Below are 21636 nucleotides of genomic sequence, written 5' to 3'. Positions count from 1 at the left end.
ATCCATATCTAATACTTTTCCATCAACTACGCTGCTCCTAATATTATGGGAATTACAATTAGGTCAAATTGAATGTGGCTATCTATAATTCCTAGCTGCAAATTTAGAACAGAATCTAGATTGATACCTCAACACTTCAGGTAAATTTTAGTTTTCTCTCTAAAGTCAAACTTATTAAAAATTATGTTTGGAAGTAAAAATTTCCATGGTAAGTGTTTGTAATATATGGAAGTAAGAAGACATAGGATAAAAGCAAAAGTTTATGTATGAGCATATTTATTTATTTTTTTCTAATGCATGAAGACATATCAAGCTCAGATTCAGGACTACGCATACTTTATTTCTTTACTTTCCTTTTTGTTTTTAATTAGGGACACTTATAATGTGGTTATTTTTCTTAAAATGTAATATTAACTACATTCATATCATTTAATGTGAAACAAAGCCCTGATTTTGAAGAAAGCAATCTCAAAACGGGACCTAGAAGGTCTTCCCTCATGCCATATAGTTACTCTTAGATTTGTGGCTATTAAATGCAGTAGAAGATAAAAAAATCTCAAACAGAGTTTATTTGTGAACTGTAGAGAATCCCATGTAAATTGTGCCTTCTGAAGTGTTATAGGCAGAGGAGAAATGTCACCAAATGTCCATATCTAGCATTCCTGATGAAACCAAACAAAACCAAGATAAAAAAAACCTCCTATAAATTATGTAGGAATTAATTCTGAGCTGCTGTATCAAAGGCGTGGCAACTCCTTGTCCGTTCTTTAGGTACCACATTTTATTGTTAGCACGAGAGCAAGAGAGCCACATGTAGTATTATCATTTAGTGCCAATATTTGTTTTTCTATCTTTTGCATTGGACTAGAAGCATGTCCCTGGGAAGGAGGCAAAAGAAGAAAATAAAAGTTTGGCTGCTTTCAATGGCGAGGCAGGTCTGGAGAATCTGGAAACAAGAGCTGTTTCCAGTCCACAAAGTCCATGAGAGCAAGGGTGAAAACTGACATAATATGTGCTACGTCTTCCACATCCAGCATCATATCTGATACAAAGCAGGTGCCCATTCAATACATGTTGACCAACTAATGCAGTACAAACAAGCTATTTGTCCTCTCTTAAATAGCACTTCTAAATTTTTTCAAAACACCTGTAAAATGATCCCTTTCTCTCAAGTTAACCAGGACATTACAATATGATATGAAGCCCTACAGTGAAGACTTACAGTGTGTCAACCACATCCAGAGCTTCTAGATTTGTAACATGTGGACATAATTTTTGAAAGTATGAAGCATCATTCCAAATAGTTTGGAAGCAGTCAGGAAACAGAGTATGAACTTCTTTCACAAAGGAAAAAAACTGTTTTTCCTTCAAAATAAAAACCCAGTACAATCAACGGAATGAAGATGTGGGTTTTAAATTATGGCATTAAACAGGAGTCTATCTCCAACATGGATAGTTGCTGTAATTTTCATTTGAGTATAAAATTCAGATAACATTGTAGGTTTTCTGTGTTAAAACTGCATGTGTTATTACACAATAAGAATTTATACTCATATGCATTCATACACTCCTTAACACTTTTCTGAGAGTTTAAAAAAAATGGGTGTTTGTGAATATAAAAAGTCATTTGATGCCTAGATGGAGAAATGTCTTTTGTTAGAATCAAAAACACTTTAACGGTTCTAAAATGTAGTTCCTTTCCTTCTACTAAAATAAATATTGACAGCCTATTGGTTAACTTATTGAAGGAACATGGACTTCTTCTAGAAAGGTCTTTTCCATTAAGCTAGTCAGTTGAATAGCATATTTCTACATAGTTTCTAATTCATAACATCTTGAGCCTGGGCAGAAAACAATCACGGTCACTATATTTTCTATTTGAAAGAGCGACCCTTGTAGCTGCATGTGTATATTGAGAGGGAGACAGGACTGTTACGTAATAAAAATAATGACACTCCAGACACACTAGGGTTAAAATCGAAGTGGTCATGATTTTTATTTTATTTATTTATTTACTTATTTTTAATATTTGTTACTTAATTCTGTTTGCTGCAACTTTATTTTGGAGTTTTGTATTTATGTTTATAAATGAGATTACCTGTAATTTTTCATTTCTTGTATATACCTTGGTTACAGTAGTTCTAAAAACTGAGTTGGAGAGATTGAACTCATTTTTAAACTCCTCAAGAATTTGTATATTATAGTGATCTTTGATGTTTGGAGAAAAAAAACTTAAAATCATGTCATTATTTTTGTTAATGATTAGGATTGCATTTATATGTGGAAGAGTAGATATTTCAATAGCATTTTCAGTTTCTTTAATAGTCCATTCTGATTAATTTCTTCCGGAATCACACCCATCTCAATTCTGTTGCCTCCACCCTGAGTGGGCCCAAGGGCTTGTTTCCAGTCCTTTTTGTGGGCATTTAAAACCAAAGCCTCCCTCCAGGCCCCACTTCGCTGTATCATCTACTTGGTCAGAACCAGCCTTCCTCATCCTCCTGTGTCACCGTTGCCACCATGCCACCATGTCTCCTTCTTGGGGACAAGGCTCTCTACTTTGAAGTTAATGCTACTGTTGGCCACATCCGTGTCCACAACTATCTGAGAGACTCAAGGGGCATTCTCTTCTCCCACCCTTGGGACTTGACCCCAGTGTGTATCAGAGCTTTGCAGAGCTGCAAAGCTGGCACCAGAATTTTCCAAGAGGAACGTTAAGCTGATTGCCCTTTTAGTAGACAGCATTGAAGACCGTCTTGCCTGGAGGAAGGATATCAATGCTTACAATGGCGAGAAACCCACAGAAAAGTTACCTTTTCCTATCATTGATGATCAGCATTGGGACCTCGCCACCCTCTGGGCATGCTGGAGCCAGCAGAGAAAGATGAAAAGGACATGCCTGTGACGGCAGGAGTAGTGTTTATTTTTGGTCCTGACAAGAAACTGAAGCTGTCTATCCTCTGCCCAGCTACCACCAGCAGGAACTTGGATGAGATTCTCAGAGTCGTGTTCTCTCTCCAGCTGACAGCAGAAAAGAGGGTCGCTACCCCGGTTAGTGGAAGAATGGAGATAGCGTGATGGTCCTTCCCACCATCCCTGAAGAGGAAGCCAAGAAAATTTTCCCTAAAGGAGTCTTCACCAAAGAGCTCCCACCTGGGAAGAAATACCTGCGTTACTCGCCCCAGCCTAGGTCTCCCGGAGGAGTTGATGCTGGAGCTGCTCATGAGCACAGTGAGCCAGCCAAAGGATACCAGATGCCAATCACGTTTCCTACAGCAATTCCACAAAAATATCCCGGTGTGATCACAGCCAAGGTCTTTAGGTTGCTCAACTACTGGCTTATTAAGCGAATATGGCACTTAAAACAAAACAAACAAAAACGAAGCCCCTAGCTGGCGTGGGCTCTTTTTGATTCTGCTCGCTACTTCGTCCCATGCCCATCTCAGCCCATGCTACATGGCTGCCAAAGTATTGGTTTGTGTACTTACCAATCAACCTTTCAATTTCCTTGGGCATATAGGGACTTCCCTTTGTTCCTTGGGAGCATAGATATTTAAACATGTATTTAAAACTTTGGTTATCTTTTATCAAGTCTTATCAGGTGTTTGTAGTAGGAAGGCTTCCATACTAGCTTAGTCCATGAAGGTTCCAGAATTGCTCTATTATGTTTTCATTTATTTATTTTTATTTATTAGTTTCAGGTGTGCAAAACAATGTATTAATAATAGTCAGACATTTGCACCCCTCACAAAGTGATAACCCCTCCCCAAACTACTACCCCTCTGACATCGTATATAACTATTACAGTTCCATTGACTCTATTCCCTATGCTGTACTCCACATCCCATGACCATATATATATATATATATATATATTTAATTATAGTTGACATTCAATATTATTCAGCTTCAGCTTCAGGTGTACACTGCAGTGGTCAGGCACCTACACCGTCCCTGAAGTGGTCTCCCTAATAAGACATGTGTCCATCTGACATCCTTTATATCCACTGTGTCAGTACCATCCTTTCCTGAAGTCACTGCCATTTGTAACCATGGGGATGCTGTCCTCATCAAGCCCAGAATCTGCTCTAGTGCAGGTCATCTGTGACCTCACTGATACTAAATCAAAAGGATTCTTTCTGTCCTCTATATCCCTACAACAGGATCTCATAGATCGTCTGCACTCAGTAAATGCTTGTGAAGTGAATTTATCTTACTTGACATCGATGCATCATTTGCCACCTCTACCTTTTATAAAATTTTCTATTTCCTTTCTTCTCTTAACAAAGTTAAGAGAAACCAGGGGTGTTTCCTTTTACCTCTCTGTATATTCCTCCTCACTCTCTTCCCAGATTTCCTGTTTTTAAATGTATCCATTAAGTATTGCTGTTCCCAAGTAACCATTCTCTCTCTTCCTGGCTAAACCCACACATGAACTTATCTTCAGCTATCATCACATGCTGCCAGCTCTTTCCTGACATTCAGACTCATATATAAAGCTATCTACTATGTGGATGTCTAACAGGTAACTTAAACTCGTACAACCTAAGAGGTAACTGAAACTTACATGACCTAAACTGAATTCACAAATCCCTCTCCAGAATTTACTCCTCTTCCTATATTTTCTATTTCATTTCTCTGAGGTAGATTTCTTGATGTCATCATTAATGCTTTTCACTCATGCTGTCCACCAATCCAAGCTGACTTCCAAATCCTGTAAATGATGTCTCCTAAACATCTCTTGAATCTGTTTTTCCCTTTCTATCCCTATGACCATTGTTTAATTTAGATCTTTATCATTTTATGCTCACATTATGGAAATGACCTCATTTCCAGCCTGATTTTAATTTTGCTCCCCTACACTTTACCTTCAATCCATCCTCCACTCTCCTGACAGTTTTATCTTAAAAATTAAATCATGACATTAAAAATTTTTTTTAAATCCTTTTGTATCTTCCTATTGCTCTTAGGATGAAATCTACTTCTTTTAGTATGGCATTCAAAGTCCCTACTTACATTTTAAGTCTCGTATCTCAACACTTTCTCCTTACACCTTGTAATCCAGCCATACTGAACTATTTACAATTCCCTGAATGAGTATTCAGGGAATGCAGCATTCACTGATTCACTACCTTGGATTAGGTGCCATTATTATGCAACACTCATCACACTGTTTCATAGTTGCCCATAATTAGAGACCCTGTGTTATCTATGCATCTTTAACAAATAATATCATGTTTAGCACATACTAGGACCTCAGTCAATGTGAAATGAATGAATATAAATCTATATTTTAATATATTCTTATTTTTCTTCTACTATCTACCTGTTAATGGATGTGTTACTAGTGGATGTGTTTTAATAATAACACAAATATGGTACATATCATTACTTGCTATAGGTCAGGCACTATTCTAAGTGTTTTATACATCTTAACTCATAAACAAATACTCAGAACGAAACTTGTATCCCCATATTTCAGAAATCGAGGCACAGAGAGATTAGGTGACTTGTCCAGGATCACACAGCCAATAAATGGTGGAGCAGGGACTTAAACCCAGGCAGTCTGTCTCCAGAGTCCATAATAGGCTATAAGGAGAGAAAAAGAAGAGAATATTTGATGGATGATTCAACATGCATTACCAAGGCCTCAGTTATTGATAGTTGAAGATTATGCTCTTGCAATTTAGAACTCGTGACATATATAGAGCATACAACTTTAGTATAAAAATTAACCTTCGTTTTGCCAACTTACATTGTTGTTATTCTGTTCTTGATTTTTTTTTCCTTGGGCTTATGTTTTATTCTTTGGCTGCTATGGATCTTCTCTCCGTTGATCATCAAATCCACCATTTTCTATATGGACCAGGTCAAGACAATAGGTAGTAGCTTTGAAAATTGAAAAATCTTGGCTTTCATGATTCCCAAGACTGAAGATTATTATTATTAACTTCAATTATTATTAAAACTAATGTTTTCCACTTTTAGCTTTCATATTCCTAAACTGAGAAAAAATTATTCCAAACTTGTATTTTGTTTGTTTGTTTGGGACCTGAAGATGAAAATGGAATAATGGAATAGCATATTAATAGCTTGTATAGGTAGGTAATTGATGTCCTCAAATAATTAGGGTTTTCAGAAACATGTCGTCTTTTAATAGCAGTACTTTTCCCATGCCAAATAAAAAGTATGATTTCACATGTAATATAACCAGGACTGTAATTTCTATGAAATGGTAATCAGATAAGTATCAGTTTCATGGTCAATGGTGACATCTCTCTGAAGTTTCTACAGTAACTTCTAGAATGTGTCACTATTTGGAGATTCAATTGCTATCTCTCACTTCAATCCCTTCTCTAACCCAAGTTTCCCATAGCTCAAAGGAACTGTCCAGTAAAGGTTTGTATCAACAACCAGAAATATACTGTACACTGTGAAATTATGAACCTGCTGCAGAGTGAAAAGGCCATTGGCTTTTTCTCTTTCATAAAGCATTGTTGTGGTAATTCTATTGTAAACACAAGTTCGCCTTTTATCACCAGGACACTAAGTTACAAGTCTCACTTATTGCTAGAGTGATTGTGGGGACAGAGCCCCAGAGAGCAGTTTCCAGGCTCTCGGCCTCACGTGGAAAGGTGCTGGCTCGGGTAGTAGATGGCCATCAGCTGTGACTAGTTGGCCATCAGCTGTAACCAGTTAGCCAATCAGCCACTGATGTAACTGCCATGGCTGCATTGGTTGGTTGGTTGGTTGGCAGGCAGAGAAACAGATGGCAGGTTGCAGATCGATCCCACTTCGCGTGTCTTGCCGGGCCGCCAGCGAGACTAGGGTGCAGGAAGACTCCTTGTTGGAGTACTGGCGAATGTTTGCTTTTGTATCTCCAACCCAGCTGCCAGCGAGAATACAGTGGTATGACTCCTCTATCTATGACACCATTGGTGTTCCTTTTTGGCTTCACCATATCCTGCGTTCTTATGTGCGGAGCGGGACCAGAGTCCCTGCATGACAGTGATTAATTACAATCAAAATTCATTACCATTTGAAACATCATTAATATATTTCTTAAATTATACATATATATAATGAAATGGAAGGTCCCTAGAAAATGTGAGAAATGGACTGAATCTGCAATGTGTTTCAAACCCAAACAGGCTCAGGCTGCCCAATTAAATGGCTATAATCAGTTAAACTCTGAAAAGCTAATACTCTGTAGGCATCACAATCCACATATATGTCTACTGAAATCCCTTGATGTGATGAAGCCTGCTTACTGATCCTTATTTCATTTCAAAGAGGAAGTAGATTGCTGCTATATTTTTATGGCAATGAACTGTGCCATAACACATTCTAGCAAACAAGTGCTATATATTGCTTTACTTTTCAGTCTTAAGCTCACACGGTTGATGTGGGGAAAGGATTGATTTTTTTTTTCTTTTCTTTTAGGCTTTTAGCACTTCTGTTAGGTGTTGTTCATAGAATTAGAACTTATTTCTTTCTTTTTCAACTTTACCTTTTCTTTTCACTACTGATTTTGCTTTGACATTAGCAGAGGTTAATAGAACACTCAGTTCTTTCTTTGCTTTTCGTTGGTCTTTGACAATCATTGCATGTAGTCTTCTTGCCATCAACACGGTCTTGAATAATCAGCTTTTATGACTAAACCTATATACTCTTCAAGACAGCAAATACATTTTCCATTACTGCAAGATCTGTGGAACTTCCAACTCTGAGGATTTTTATTGGCTAAGGTAGCCTATGTCTTCTCTTGGCACTCTCTGCCGAAAGCTTTGGCATTGGCAAGAGCAGCTGCATGTATGTGCTTATTTGGAGAAAACAAATTGGCTCCCCTCACCTAAGTAAATGACCTTGTTATTTATAACTACTGTCTAGATTCAATTCTTCTTATAAAAGTAAAAATAAAAACTGTTCTTTACAGTTAAATCTTTTTAGGTTGTCATCTCCCTAGTGCTCTATGCCTCTTCCTGGGGATCAATTGCTTTGTTTCCTGTGTTTTTTTTTTTATTATTATTATTAGTTTCAGGTGTACAAAACAACATAAAGATTGGACATTAACACGCTTCACAAAGTGATAACCCAAACAAGTCTACTACCCATCTGACACCGTACATAGCTATTATATATATATGTATATATATGTATACATATATATATACATTTTAAGAAAGGAAACTGTATTAAAATTGTAATACTCAATATATACTGATAACAGAAGATGAATACAAGTCACATTTGACTTCTGCAGTTACAAGAGGTGCTCAAAGTGGTTACCATCAGCGTAATATTAATACAGTTTTCTCCTTTCTAAAAATGTGTATACATTTTTTTGGCACCCTCTGTGTGTGTGTGTGTGTGTGTGTGTGTGTGTGTGTATTTGATATTCAATATTATTTTATATTAGTTTCAGGTGTACAGCACAGTGTTTAGGCATTTATATAATTTATGAAGTGATCCCCCAGTAAGTATAGTACCTATCTGACACTATACATAGTTTTACAAAATTATTGACTATATTCCCCATACTGTATTTCACATCCCTGTGACTATTTTCTGACTACCAATTTCTACTTCCTAATCCCTTCACCTTCCTCACCTATCCCCCCAACCCCCCTCCCCTCTGACAACCATTAGTTTGTTCTCTGAATCTATGAGTATGTTTCTGTTCTGTTTTATTTGTTTATTTTGTTCTTTTGATTGCACATATAAGTGAGATCATATGGTATTTCTCCTTCTTGGTCTGATTTACTTCACTTAGCATAATATCCTCTAGGTCCACCCATTTTGTTGCAAATGCTAAGATTTCATTCCTTTTTTATGGCAGAGTAATACTCCATTGTATAAATGGACCACAATTTCTTTATCCAATCATCTATTGATGAGCATTTCAGCTGTTTCCATATCTTGGCTATTGTGAATTGTGCTTCAGTAAACAGGGGTGCATATATTTTTTTTTCGATTTAGTGTTTTGGATTTCTTTGGATAACTACCAAGGAGTGGAATTGCTGGGTCAGAGGCAGTTCTATTGTTAATTTCTTGAGGAGCCTCCATACTGTTTTCCATAGTGGTTGCACCAATTTGCAATCCCACCAACAACCAACAGTGCACAAGTGTTCCCTTTCCTCCACATCCTCACCAAAACTTGTTGTTTGTTAATTTATTGATGATGGACATTCTGACAGGTGTGAGATGGTATCTCATTGTGGTATTTATTTGCATCTTTCTGATGTTTAGTGATGTTGAGCATTTTTTTCATATGTCTATTGGCCATGGGTATCTCCTCCTGAATAGAGGAATGTCTATTCAAGTCCTCTGCCCATTTTTCAATTGGATTGTTTGGGTTTTTGGTGTTGAGTTTTTTATAAATTTTGTATATTAAACCCTTATCAGATGTATCATTGGCAAATATCTTCTCCCATTTAATAGGATGTCTTTTTGTTTTGTTGATGATTTCCTTTGCTGTGAAAAAACTTTTTAGTTTGATACAGTCCCATTGGTTTATATTTTCTTTTGTTTCCCTTGCCTGAGGAGATATATCAGTTAAAATATTACTAAGGGTAATGTGTCAGAGTTTACTTCTTATATTTTCTTCTAGGAGTTTTATGGTTTTGGGTCTTACATTTAAGTCTTTAATACATTTTGAGTTTATTCTTGTGTATGGTGTGAGTAAGTGGTCCAATTTCATTTTTTTGCATGCATATATCTAGCTTTCCCAGCACCACTTTTTGAAAAGACTGTCTTTACCTCATTGTAAATTCTTGCTTCCTTTGTCATAGATTACATGATCACATAGGCATGGATTTATTTCTGGTCTTTCTATTCTGTTCCATTGATCTACGTGTCTGTTTTTATGCCAATATCATGCTCTTTTGATTACTATGGCCTTGTAGTGTAGTTTGATGTCAGGTATCATGATACCTCCAGCTTTAGTCTTCTTTCTCAGGATGGCAGAAGCTATTTGGGGTCTTTTATGATTCCATATAAATTTTAAGATTATTTGTCTTAGTTCTTTGAAAAATGCTGTTGGTATTTTGATAGGGATTGCATTGAATCTATAGATTGCTTTGGGTAGTATGACATTTTAACTATATGAATTCTTCCTATCCATGAGCAAGGTATATGTTTCCATTTATGTGTATCTTCTTTAATTTCTCTCCCCAATGTCTTATAATGTTCTGAGTATAGGTCTTTTATACTTGGTAAAATTTATTCCTAGGTATTTTTTTTTTGATACAATTGTAAATGAGATCGTTTTCTTAATTTCTTTTTCTGACAGTTTGTTATTGGTATATAAAAATGCAAACCAGTTTCTGATTATTAATTTTGCATCCTGCTACTTTACAAAATTCATGTATCAGTTTTAATAGGTTTTTGGTGGAATCTTTGGGGTTCTCTCTATATAGTATCATGTCATCTGCAAATAATGACAATTTTACTTCTGCCTTTCCAATTTGGATGCCAATTTGGATTTCTTTTTCTTGTCTAATTGCTGTTGCTAGGACTTCCAAGACTATGTTGAATAAAAGTGGTGAAAGTTGACATCCTTGTGTTGTTCCCGATCTTAAGGAGAATGTTTTTAGCTTTTGCCCATTGAGTATAATATCAGCTCTGGGATTGTTATATATGGCCTTCATTATGTTGAAATATGTTCCCATTATTCCCACTTTGCTAAGAGTTTTTATCATAAAAAGATGCTGGATGTTTTCAAATGCTTTTCCTGCATCTAATTATATGACCATATGATTTTTATTATTCATTTGTTTTTGTGGTGTATCACATTGATTCGTTTGTGCCTATTGAACCAGGAATGAATCCCACTTGATCATGGTGTATGATCTTTTTAATGTATTGCTGAATTCGGATTGCTACTATTTTGTTGAAGATGTTTACATCTATGTTCATTAGGCATATTGACCTATAATTTTCTTTTTTAATAATGTCTTTGTCTGGTTTTGAAATCAGGGCAATGGTGGCCTCTTAAAACGAGTTTGGGAGCCTTCCCTCCTGTTCAATTTTTTGCAATAGCTTGAGAAGAATAAGAGTTAATTTTTAAAAAAAATATTTGGTCAAATTTACCTGTGAAGCCATTTGGTTTAGTATGTGTTTTTGTTGGGAGCTTGTTGATTACTGATTCAATTTTGTTTGTGGTAATCAGTCTGTTCAGATTTTCTGTATCTTCTTGATTCAGCCTTGGAAGAGTGTATTGTTCTAGGAATTTATCTATTTCTTCCTGATTGTCCAATTTATTGTCATATAATTGCTTGTAGTACTTTCTTCTTCTTCTTCTTCTTCTTTTTTTTTTTTTTGTATTTCTGTGGTATCCATTGTCACTTCTCTCTTTCATTTCTGATTTTATTTGGGTCCTCTCTCTTTTTTTTCTTGATGAGTCTGGTTAAAGGTTTGTCAATTTTGTTTGTCTTTAAAAAAAAAAAAAACAGCTCTTGGTTTCATTGATCTTTCATATTTTTTTTTTCTGTCACTATTTCATTTATTTCCACTCTGATCTTTATTATTTCCTTCCTTGTACTCACTTTAGTCTTTGTTTGCTGTTCTTTTTAGGTGTTCACTTAGGTGTAAAGATAGACTGTTGATTTGAGATTTTTCTTGTTTTTTAGGTAGCCCTTCATTGCTATGAATTTCTCTCTCAGGACTGCTTTTGCTGTGTCCCATAGATTTTTTACTAGTTGTGTTTTCATTTTTGTTTGTCTCAAGATGTCTGTTGATTTCTTCCTTGATCTTATGGTTGACTCATTCATTATAGTAGCATTTTATGTAGTCTCCATGTGTTTGTGTATTTTTCAGTTTCTTTCTTGTAATTGATTTCTGGTTTCACACCATTATGGTCAGAGAAAATGCTTGATATGATTTCAATTTTTGTAAATTTTTTGACACTTGTTTTGTGGCCTAACATGTGGTCTATCTTGGAAAATGTTCCATGTGCACTTGAATGCATATTCTGCTGTTTTGGGGTGAAATTTTCTAAAAATATCAATTCAATCTATATGGTCTGGTGTGTTATTTAAGGTCACTGTTTCCGTGTTTTCTGTCTGTAAGATCTGTTCATTGTTTTAGTGGGGTGTTAAGGTCCACTACTATGATTGTGTTGCTGTTGATCTCTGCCTTTATGTCAGTCAATATTTGGTTTATATATTTAGGTGCTCCTATGTTGGGTGCATAAATATTTACTAGAGTTATGTCCTCTTGTTGGATTGATCCCTTTATTATTATGTAATGTCCTTTTTTGTCTCTCATTATAGTCTTCGTTTTAAAGTCTATTTTGTCCAATATAAATATTATTACCCTAGCTTTTCTCTCATTTTCATTTTCATGAAATATCTTTTTCCATCCCTTTACGTTCAGTCTATGTAAATCTTTCTGAAGTAGGTCTCTTGTAGACAGCAAATGCATGGGGTTTCTTATTGATTCAGCTACCCTATATCTTTTGAATGGAGCATTTAATTCATGTACATTTAAAGTGATTATTGATAGATACTTAGATTATTGCCATTTTATTATTCATATTTTTTATCTTGTTTGTTTTTGCCTTTAAGAAGTCCTTCTAACATTTCTTGTAATACTGGCTTGGTGGTAATCAATTCCTTTAACTTTTTCTTGTCTGGGAAGCTCTTCATCTCTCCTTCAATTTTAAATATTGCTTTGCTGGGTAAAGTAGTCTTGGTCATAGGTCCTTTTTTTTTTTTTTTTTTCATCACTTTGAATATTTCCTGCCACTCCCTTCAGGCCTGCAAAGTTTCTGTTGAGAAATAAGCTGATAGTCTTATGGGAGCTCCCTTGTAAGTAAGTAGTTATCTTTCTCTTGCTGCTTTTAAGATTCTCTCTTTGTCTTTAACCTTTGCCATTTTAATTATAATGTGACTTTGTGTAAGACTATTTGGGTTTATCCTGTTTGGGATTTCTGTACTTCCTGGACTTGTATATCTATTTCCTTTGCCAAGTTAAGGAAGCTCTCAGTCATTATTTCTTCAAATAGGTTCTCAATTTCTTGCTCCCCCTCTTCTCTTTCTGGTACTCCTATGATGTGAATGTTGTTACACTTGATGTTTTCCAAAAGGTCCCTTAAACTATCTTCGTTTTTTTTCTTTTCTTTTTTTTTAAAGTTTATTGGGGCGACAATTGTTAGTAAAGTTACAGAGATTTCAGATGTACAATTCTGTAATATATTATCTATATCTCACATTGTGTGTTCACCACCCAGAGTCAGTTCTCTTTCCATCACCATGTATTAGACCCCATTTACCCTCTTCTAGAGCTCCCCTCCCCCCTTACTCTTTGGTAACCACTAAACTATTGTCTATATCTATGAGTTTTTGTTCCTTCATTTGTTTGTCTTGTTCTTTTGTTGTTTTCAGTTAATATACCACATATCAGTGAAATCATATGATTCTATACTTTTTCTGTCTGACTTCTTTCGCTTAGCATTATAACCTCAAGATCCATCCATGTTGTCACAAATGATCCTATTTAATCTTTTCTTAGTGCTAAATAGTATTCCATTGTATATATATATACCACAACTTCTTTATCCATTCATCTATCGAAGGACATTGTGGTTGTTTACAAGTCTTGGCTACCGTAAATAAAGCTGCAATGAACATTGGAGCACACGTATCTTTATGGATAAATATTTTCAGATTTCTTGGGTAGATACCCAGGAGAGGGGTTGCTGGATCATTCTACTCGCAAATTTTGGTAATTCTATTCGTAAATTTTGAGGCACCTCCACACTGCCTTCCATAACAGTTGCACCAATCTGCATTCCCAACAAAAGTCTATGAGGATTCCTTTTTCTCCACAGCCTCTCCAACATTTTTTATTATTTGTCTTGTTGATGATAGCCATTCTGACTGGTGTGAGGTGATATCTCATTGTGGTTTTTATTTGCATTTCTCTGATGATTAGTGATGTTGAGCATTTTTTCATATGTCTATTTGCCATTTGTATGTCCTCTTTGGAAAAATGTCTCTTCAGGACCTCTGACCATTTTTCAATTGGGTTGTTTGTTTTTGTTGTTGTTGTTGAGTGGTATAAGGTCCTTGTGTATTTTGTATATTAGACTCAATAGGAGACGCTGTTTGCAAGAATCTTCTCCCATGCAGTTGGTTGCCTCTTTATTTTGTCAATGGTTTCTTTTGCTGTGCAGAAGCTTCTAAGTTTGATATATTCCCATTCATTTATTTTAGCTTTTACTTTCCTTGCCTTTGGAGTCAAATTCATAAAATGCTCTTTGAACCCAAGGTCCCTCAGTTTAGTACCTTTGTTTTCTTCTATGTAGTTTATTGTTTCAGGTCTTATGCTTAAGTCTTTGATCCATTTTGAATTGATTTTGGTACATGGTGACAGATAGCAGTCCAGTTTCATTCTTTTGCACTTGGCTTTCCAATTCTGCCAGCATCATTTATGGAAGAGGCTGTCTTTTCTCCATTGTATGTTTTTTACTTCTTTGTCAAAAATTATCTGTCCATATTTATGTGGCTTTATTTCTGGGTTCTCAATTTTATTCCATTGGTCTGTGTGTCTGTTTTTCTACCAATACCATGCTGTTTTGATTATTGTTGCCCTGTAGTACAAGCTGCAGTCAGGGAGTGTGATACCTCCAGCATTGTTCTTTTCTCTTAGGAGTCTTTGGTTACTCGGGGACTTTCGTGGTTCCATACAAATCTGATGATTTTTTGGTTCTATTTCTTTTAAAAATGCCATTCGGATTTTGATGGGGATTGCATTAAATCTGTATATTGCTTTGGGTAATATGACAATTTTAACTGTGTTGATTCTTCTAATCCATGAGCACAGAATGTCCTTCCATTTCTTTGTGTCTTCTTCAATCTCTTTGAAAAATGTCTTATAGTTTTCAGCATATAGGTCCTTCACATCCTTGGTTAAGTTTATTCCAATGCATTTTATTTTTTCTATTGGAATTGCAAAAGGAATTTGTTTTATTTTATTTCTTTTTCTGAAGTTTCATTGTTAATATATAGGAATGCAATGGACTTTTGTATGTTGATTTTGTAGCCGGCAAATTTCCTGTATTCGTTTGTTGTTTCTAATTGCTTTTTGGTGGAGTCTTCAGGGTTTTCTATATATAGCAAACTCTGTCATCTGCAAAGAGTGACAATTTAAGTTCTTCATTCCCAATTTGGATTCCTTTTATTGCTTTGTCTTGCCTGATTGCTCTGGCGAGGACTTCCAACATTATGTTGAAAAGCAGAGGTGATAGGGGACAGCTCTGTAGTGTTCCTGAATGTAGAGCTAAGGGCTTCAGTTTTTCACCGTTAATTATGAGGTTAGCTGAAGATTTGTTATATATGGCCTTTATTATGTTAAGGTATTTTCCTTCTATACCTATTTTATTAAGTGTTTTAACCATAAATGGACGTTGTGTCTTGTCAAATGCTTTTTCTGCATCAATTGATATAATCATATGATTTTTGTTCTTTATTTTGTTTATGTGATGTATCACATTAATGGATTTGTGTATGTTGAACCATCCTTGTGTCCCTGGGATGAACCCGACTTGGTTGTGATGAATAATCTTTTTAATGTATTGTTGCATTTGATTTGCTAGAATTTTGTTTAGGATTTTTGCATCTGTATTCATCAGAAATATTAGTCTGTAGTTTTCTTTATATGTGTTATCCTTACCAGGTTTTGGTATCAGGGTAATGTTGGCCTCATAAAATGAGTTAGGGAGTACTGTCTTTTCTTCAATTTTTTGGAAGCGTTTGAGCAGGATGGGTATTAGATCCTCTTTGAAATTTTGGTAGAATTCACTAGTGAGGACATCTGTTCCCGGACTTTTACTTGGGGGAGGTTTCAGATGAGTGATTCAATTTCCTTACTGGTGATCGGTCTGTTTAGATTTTCCAGTTCTTCATGGTTCAGTCTAGGAAGGCTATATGTTTCTAAGAACTTGTCCATTTCTTCTAGGTTATTGAATTTGGTGGCATATAGTCCTTCATAGTATTTTTGGGTGATCCTTTATATTTCTGTAGCATCCGTGGTAACTTCCCCTCTTTCGTTTCTGATCTTGTTTTTAGTGTCTTTTCTCTTTTTATCTTAGTGAATCTAGCCAAGGGTTTGTCAATTTTATTAATCTTTCCAAAGAACCAGATCTTTGTCACATTAATTTTTTCTGTTGTCTTTTTGTTCTCTATTTCATTTAGTTCTGCGCTGAGTTTTATTATTTCCTGTTTCTGCTGACCTTGGGTTTCATTTGTTCTTCTTTTTCTAGTTCTTCAAGTTTTAACATGAGGTTATTTATTTGGGATTTTTCTTATTTCTTGAGATAGGCCTGTAATGATATAAATCTCCCTCTTAAAACTGCCTTTGCTGCATCCGCCAAATTTTGGTAGGATGTATTTTCATTCTCATTTGTTTCCATGTATCTTGATCTCTTCTCTTATTTCTTCTTTGACCTTGTTGGTCTTTAAAAGTATGTTTTTTAATGTCCACATATTTGTGGTTTTTCCTGTTTTCTTTTTGTAGTTGCTATCCAATTTCAAGGCCTTGTGATCAGAGAATATGCTTGGTATGATTTCAATATTCTTAAATTTGCCAAGGTTAGTTTTATGTCCCAATATATGGTCTACCCTTGAGAACGTTCTATGTACACTAGAAAAAAAAGCATAGTCTGATGTTTTAGGATGAAGTGCTCTATAAATATCAATTATATCCATTTCATCTAATGTGTCATTTAGGACTGCTATTTCTTTATATATTTTCTGTTTGGATGATCTATCCATAGCTGTCAACGATGTGTTTAGATCTCCTCTTATAATTGTGTTTTGATCAATTTCTCCATTTAGTTCTGTTAGTAGTGGCTTGGTATATTTCGGTGCTCGCTGATTGGTGGCATAAATATTGATGACTGTCTTGTCTTCTTGTTATATCGTCCCCTTTACCCTTATGAAATATAAATGTTTGTGTCTTGTTATCTTTTCTATCCTGAAGTCTGTTTCATTTGATATCAGTATGACTACACCTGATTTTCCCTGGATACCATTTGTTTGGAGTGTCAGTTTCCACTCTTTCACTTTGAGTCTGTATTTGTCCTTGTAGCTGAGATGTGTCTCTTGGAGGCAACATATGGTTGGGTTTAGTTTTTTGATCCAGTCTGCTACTCTGTGCATTTTTATTGGTGAGTTCAGTCCATTTACATTTAGGGTGATTATTGATATGTGATGATTTCCTATCATCCTATCTTTAGTTTTCTGGTAAGACTGTGTCTCCATTGTTTCTTTGCCTTTTTGTTTTTGTCTATTATTTCTGTGTGGTGGTATTCTATGATTTTTCCCTGTTTCTTCTTTTGGCATGTTATATATTTCAGTTCTGGATTTTTTTTTTTTTTTTTGAGGGATTACCATTAAGTTTATGTAAAAGAAAGTTTCATGTTTAGAGTATTCCATTTTCTTCAGCATGCTTGCTTTTTCCATTCTCATATTCCGATTCAGTCCTTTACTCTCCCCCGTTTTATGTTTTGTTTGCCACCCACTATCCCTATTGATGGTGGTTAAATAGCTTCCTTCAATATTTCTTGTAGTGCAGGTCGTGTGTTAGAAAATTCTCTCAGCTTCTGTATGTCTGGAAAGGTCTTAATTCCTCCTTCATATCTAAAGGATATCTTTGTTGGGTATATTATTCTTGGCTCATAATTTCTCTCTTTCAATAGTTTGAATATTTGGTTCCACTCCCTTCTGGCTTATAGAGTTTCTGCTGAAAAATCTGATGATATTCTAATGGGCTTTCCTCCTTAGGTTACCATCTTGTTTTCCTGGCTGCCTTGAGGATTCTTTCTTTGTCATTAATTTTAGTCAGCTTCAATACAATGTGCTTTGGAGAAGACCTGTTGAGGTTGAGGTAATTAGGTATTCTATTTGCTTCTTGGATTTGAGGATCCAGTTATTTCCACAAATTTGGGAAGTTCTCATTGACTCTTTGTTTGAATATGCTCTCTATTCTCTTCTCTCTTTCTTGTCCTTCTGGTATACTCATTATTCTTATATTGTTCTTTCGGATGGAGTCAGAAAGTTCTTGTAGAGTTCTTTCATTTCTTTTAATTCTCAAGTCTCCTTCTTCCATCTGTGTCATTTTCAGATTTCTATCTTCGATGTCACTGATTCTTTCCTCCATCTCGTCAACTCTACTACCAAAGTTGGCTATTTTATTCTTCATTTCTATTACTGAGTTCTTAATCACCAGAAATTCTGTTTGGTTCTTTTTGGAAATTTCAATCTCATTGGTAAAATGTTCTTTTTGTTCTTTGATTGTGTTTCTGAGTTCATTAAACTGACTGTATTTTGTTGCATCTCATTGAGTTTTTTCAGAACTGCAATCTTGGATTCTCTGTCATTTAAGTCACATATTTCCATATCTTTAAGTTCATTTTCTGGAGACTTCACTTTCTTTCTGAGGTGTCCTGTTACCTTGGTTATTCATGGCAATTACTGATTTATTATTTCTCTTCGTAGACATCTACAGGAGTGGCCTCTGCAACAGGTTGATAGAAAGAGGTCTTTCTTTTGTTTTCCAGCAGGTGTTGGTAGAATGTTTTATTTTCTCTCTGACTGCAGCCTTTTATTCTCTCACACTGTAGTGTTATGTTTTCTCTGCACTATTCCAGCTTCTCACACAATGGAGGGATTCCCTGGAAGGTGGGCTTCTCCTCTGTTAACAGTTCGCCTGGGTCATACGTCATTGCCTCCGTGGGGGATGTGGAGAACTTCTGAAGTTCCAAAGATCTTCCTGCATCAGATTCTGAGCCCATGTCTTTCAGCAGCTCAGTTTACTCCTGTCAGGATCCACCCGGACAGGTGGGGATAGGGGCAGAGTGCATTGCGAGAGGTGGCCCATAGCAATGGTGGTGACCACCACAGCCAGTCCTGCTTCCACAGCTCCCTCCCTTTTGCCAGAACTAGTTGGGCTGTGAGTCTGTGTCCCTGGACAACTGTTCTCAGAACTGCAAATATTCTGTTCTTTTGATCAGACAGTGCTGCTGTTCCGTTTCTAGCCCTGGGCAGGTGGGAGCAGGGCGAGCTCTGGGAGGGTATGAAGCGGGCGGCTAGTCTCAGTGCCTAAGGCTTGTCTTCTCTGCTCATCAGTGAGGGCTTAAACAAGCATTTTCAGCCTTCTTCCTTCAGTTTTTGCTCCGAGGTCTGTGCATTGGGTTCAGCTGTATTATGTGCTGTCCCCTCAGCCCTGTGGACCAGATGTGGAGCCCTAGCAGTCCGAGTTCTTCTCTCTCCCGCAGCTGCGTTAGTTCTGGAATGCAGTGAGCTCGGAGCACCGAAGTAAGTCTGCGTCCTGCGCCAGCGCGGCCCGTCTATGCACTTCTCCATTCCTTCCTCCCCTTCTCACTCAGTTTGCCCAACTTGAGGTGATTTCAGTAGTGTGCTTCTTAGTCTTGCCTGTCTTGTATTCAGGGAGTCCTTTGTGGAGTTATAGTTGTTTAATTTGTTGTAAATTCCAGGGGAGGTTTCAAGAGGCTCACCTCATGCTGCCATTTTTATGACATAACTTCCAAAGATGCTTAATTCTATCATTTTTCTCTTTTTTAAAATTCTTTTTTCTTTTTGTTGTTCCAATTTAATGTTTTCTGCTACCTTGTCTTCTAAATCATTGATTTGATCCTCTGCTTTATCTAATGTGCTGTTGATTCCTTCTAGTATGTTCCTCATTTCAGTTATTGTATTTTTTAGTTCTGACTGGTCCTTTTTTATGGTTTCTATGTCCTTCTTTATGCTTCTTATCTCTTTTTTTGCACACTCACTAAGTTCCTTATGCATTCTTATAACCAGTGGCTTATACTCTGTCTCTCGTAGGTTGGTTGCCTCCATTTCATTTAGTTCTACTTGTGGAGGTTTCTCCTGTTCTTTTATTTGGGTCATATTTCTTTGTTTCCTCTTTATGGCTTCCCCTTTGTGTTTGCTTCTTTGTATTAGGTAGATTTCCCATGTCTCTCAGTCTTTGCCGAGTGGCCTTATATAGTATGTGTCCTGTGTGGTCCAATGATGCAGTCTCCCTGATCTCCTGTGCATGTGTTCCAGGAGTGTCCCTTGTGTGTGTTGTGTGTGTTCACCTGTTGTAGTTGAGCCTTGGTTACTTTTTGCACAGCAGTGGGTGAAATTGACTCTCAGGCTGACTGACTATGAGGATTGGCTACACCTACTGTGTGTGCTGCTGTGTGGTGGCAGATCCCTCAGAGGGGATTCACCCCAGTGGGCTCCTGTGTCTTTTGAGACCTCCCTTTGAGTGTACCCTGTGAGGCTAACCAGGTAGTGCTCTGGTGTGGTCTGAGACTGGCCTCTGGATGTGTTGTCTGGTGTCTCTTGGGAAGTGCTCCCATGCAGGCCAGTTTAAACCTTGTCTCTGACCAACTCAGGGCTACCTGGTAGGAGCTACAAAGGTGGTTGATTGCTTCCTGTGCTATATCTGGAAGCATATGGGTGTGGCCTCATTGTGAACTGAGGCTGCATGCCACCAGTATTGTGCCTGAGGCAACTTAGTAAAAGGCCCAGGGTCCCCTAGACCTGTTGCCACCTGACAGCTGCCCATAGGGCTCTGCCATTGAAAGAGTCTCCTAAAGTGTGTGGGCCAGGCTGGTTGATCTACTGTTGACAGTGCCTCCTGCAGCACTAGCTGAGCAGGTCGGGGTCCTAAGTTGTCAGGAGTCATGGCAAGTTGTTTTCACAAGGTTAATGCTGATTCAGTTCCTGAGCTGGCCTGTGACCACTTCTCAAAATGCCCTGAGAGCATCATAACCAGCCACCACTCACCTTGGGCCCGCAGATCCCTGACAGCCACCCAAGAGAAGCTGCAACTCAGGTTGTGGTTCACTGCCCACCCCTCAAAGTTCTCCAGGCAGCTGTGGGTCATCTGTTGCTGTAAAAGTCTTCTGCAGCTTGTGGGGCAGGGCAGCCTGCCCAGGAGCTGCGAGTGTCACTGGCAATGAAGCATTAGCTGAACTCGGTGGGGTTCCAGGGAGTTACAGGGTGTGGGCAGGGGATTTTACAAAGTTAATGCAATTTAAGTCCTTGCACCAGTGCTGAGACTGTGATTACTTCGCAAAAATACCTTGAGACACCATGGTCAGCCACTGCACGCCACAGGCCCACAGAGAGCTGTTGCATGGACTCAGGGTGTCCCCAAAGTGGTGTGCATGTGTGAATTTTACTAGGCCAATGTGGTCTCAGATTTGGCCCTTTGGGGGAAGGTTCAACATAGAAATGATGACACCCTCCTGTAGGCAACATGTGAGATAAGCTCCACACAGGGACAATGGCTCCTGTCCCTTCAACCATCACCTTGAAGTCACATACAACTCAGTCTTTATCGGTATGTCTCTGGTGCCTCTTGAGTTGCTTCTCCTCCACCAGAGACCAGGTGAGTGTTTGCAAGCAAGTGGGTCTGTGTGCGGGCCCTTTAAGAGGGTGTCTGGGTTTCCAGCCGCCTTCCATCTCACCAGCAGACAGAAAGAATCCTCACTGATTTTGATTGCTAGATGTTGTGGGACCTCCTCTTCCCAGTGCAGGACCCCTGGGCTGGGGAGCCCGGTGTGGGTCTGGACACCTCCCTCTTCCAGAGGGTCCTCAACCACTGAGGTGTCCC

The 21636-nt window shown here is 37.4% G+C and overlaps 1 pseudogene; it reads left to right on the top strand.

Annotated features, from left to right (window-relative positions):
* The first annotated feature begins 2520 nt into the window (after positions 1 to 2520).
* Positions 2521 to 3392, top strand: LOC117038655 (peroxiredoxin-6-like; annotated as a pseudogene).
* Positions 3393 to 21636: the final 18244 nt, after the last annotated feature.

Source organism: Rhinolophus ferrumequinum, chromosome X (assembly GCF_004115265.2).
Source record: "Rhinolophus ferrumequinum isolate MPI-CBG mRhiFer1 chromosome X, mRhiFer1_v1.p, whole genome shotgun sequence".
In the NCBI taxonomy this organism is placed as follows: domain Eukaryota; kingdom Metazoa; phylum Chordata; class Mammalia; order Chiroptera; family Rhinolophidae; genus Rhinolophus; species Rhinolophus ferrumequinum.
The sequence above is the reverse complement of the archived record's forward strand: the minus strand, read 5'-3'. Positions and strand labels throughout refer to the sequence as shown.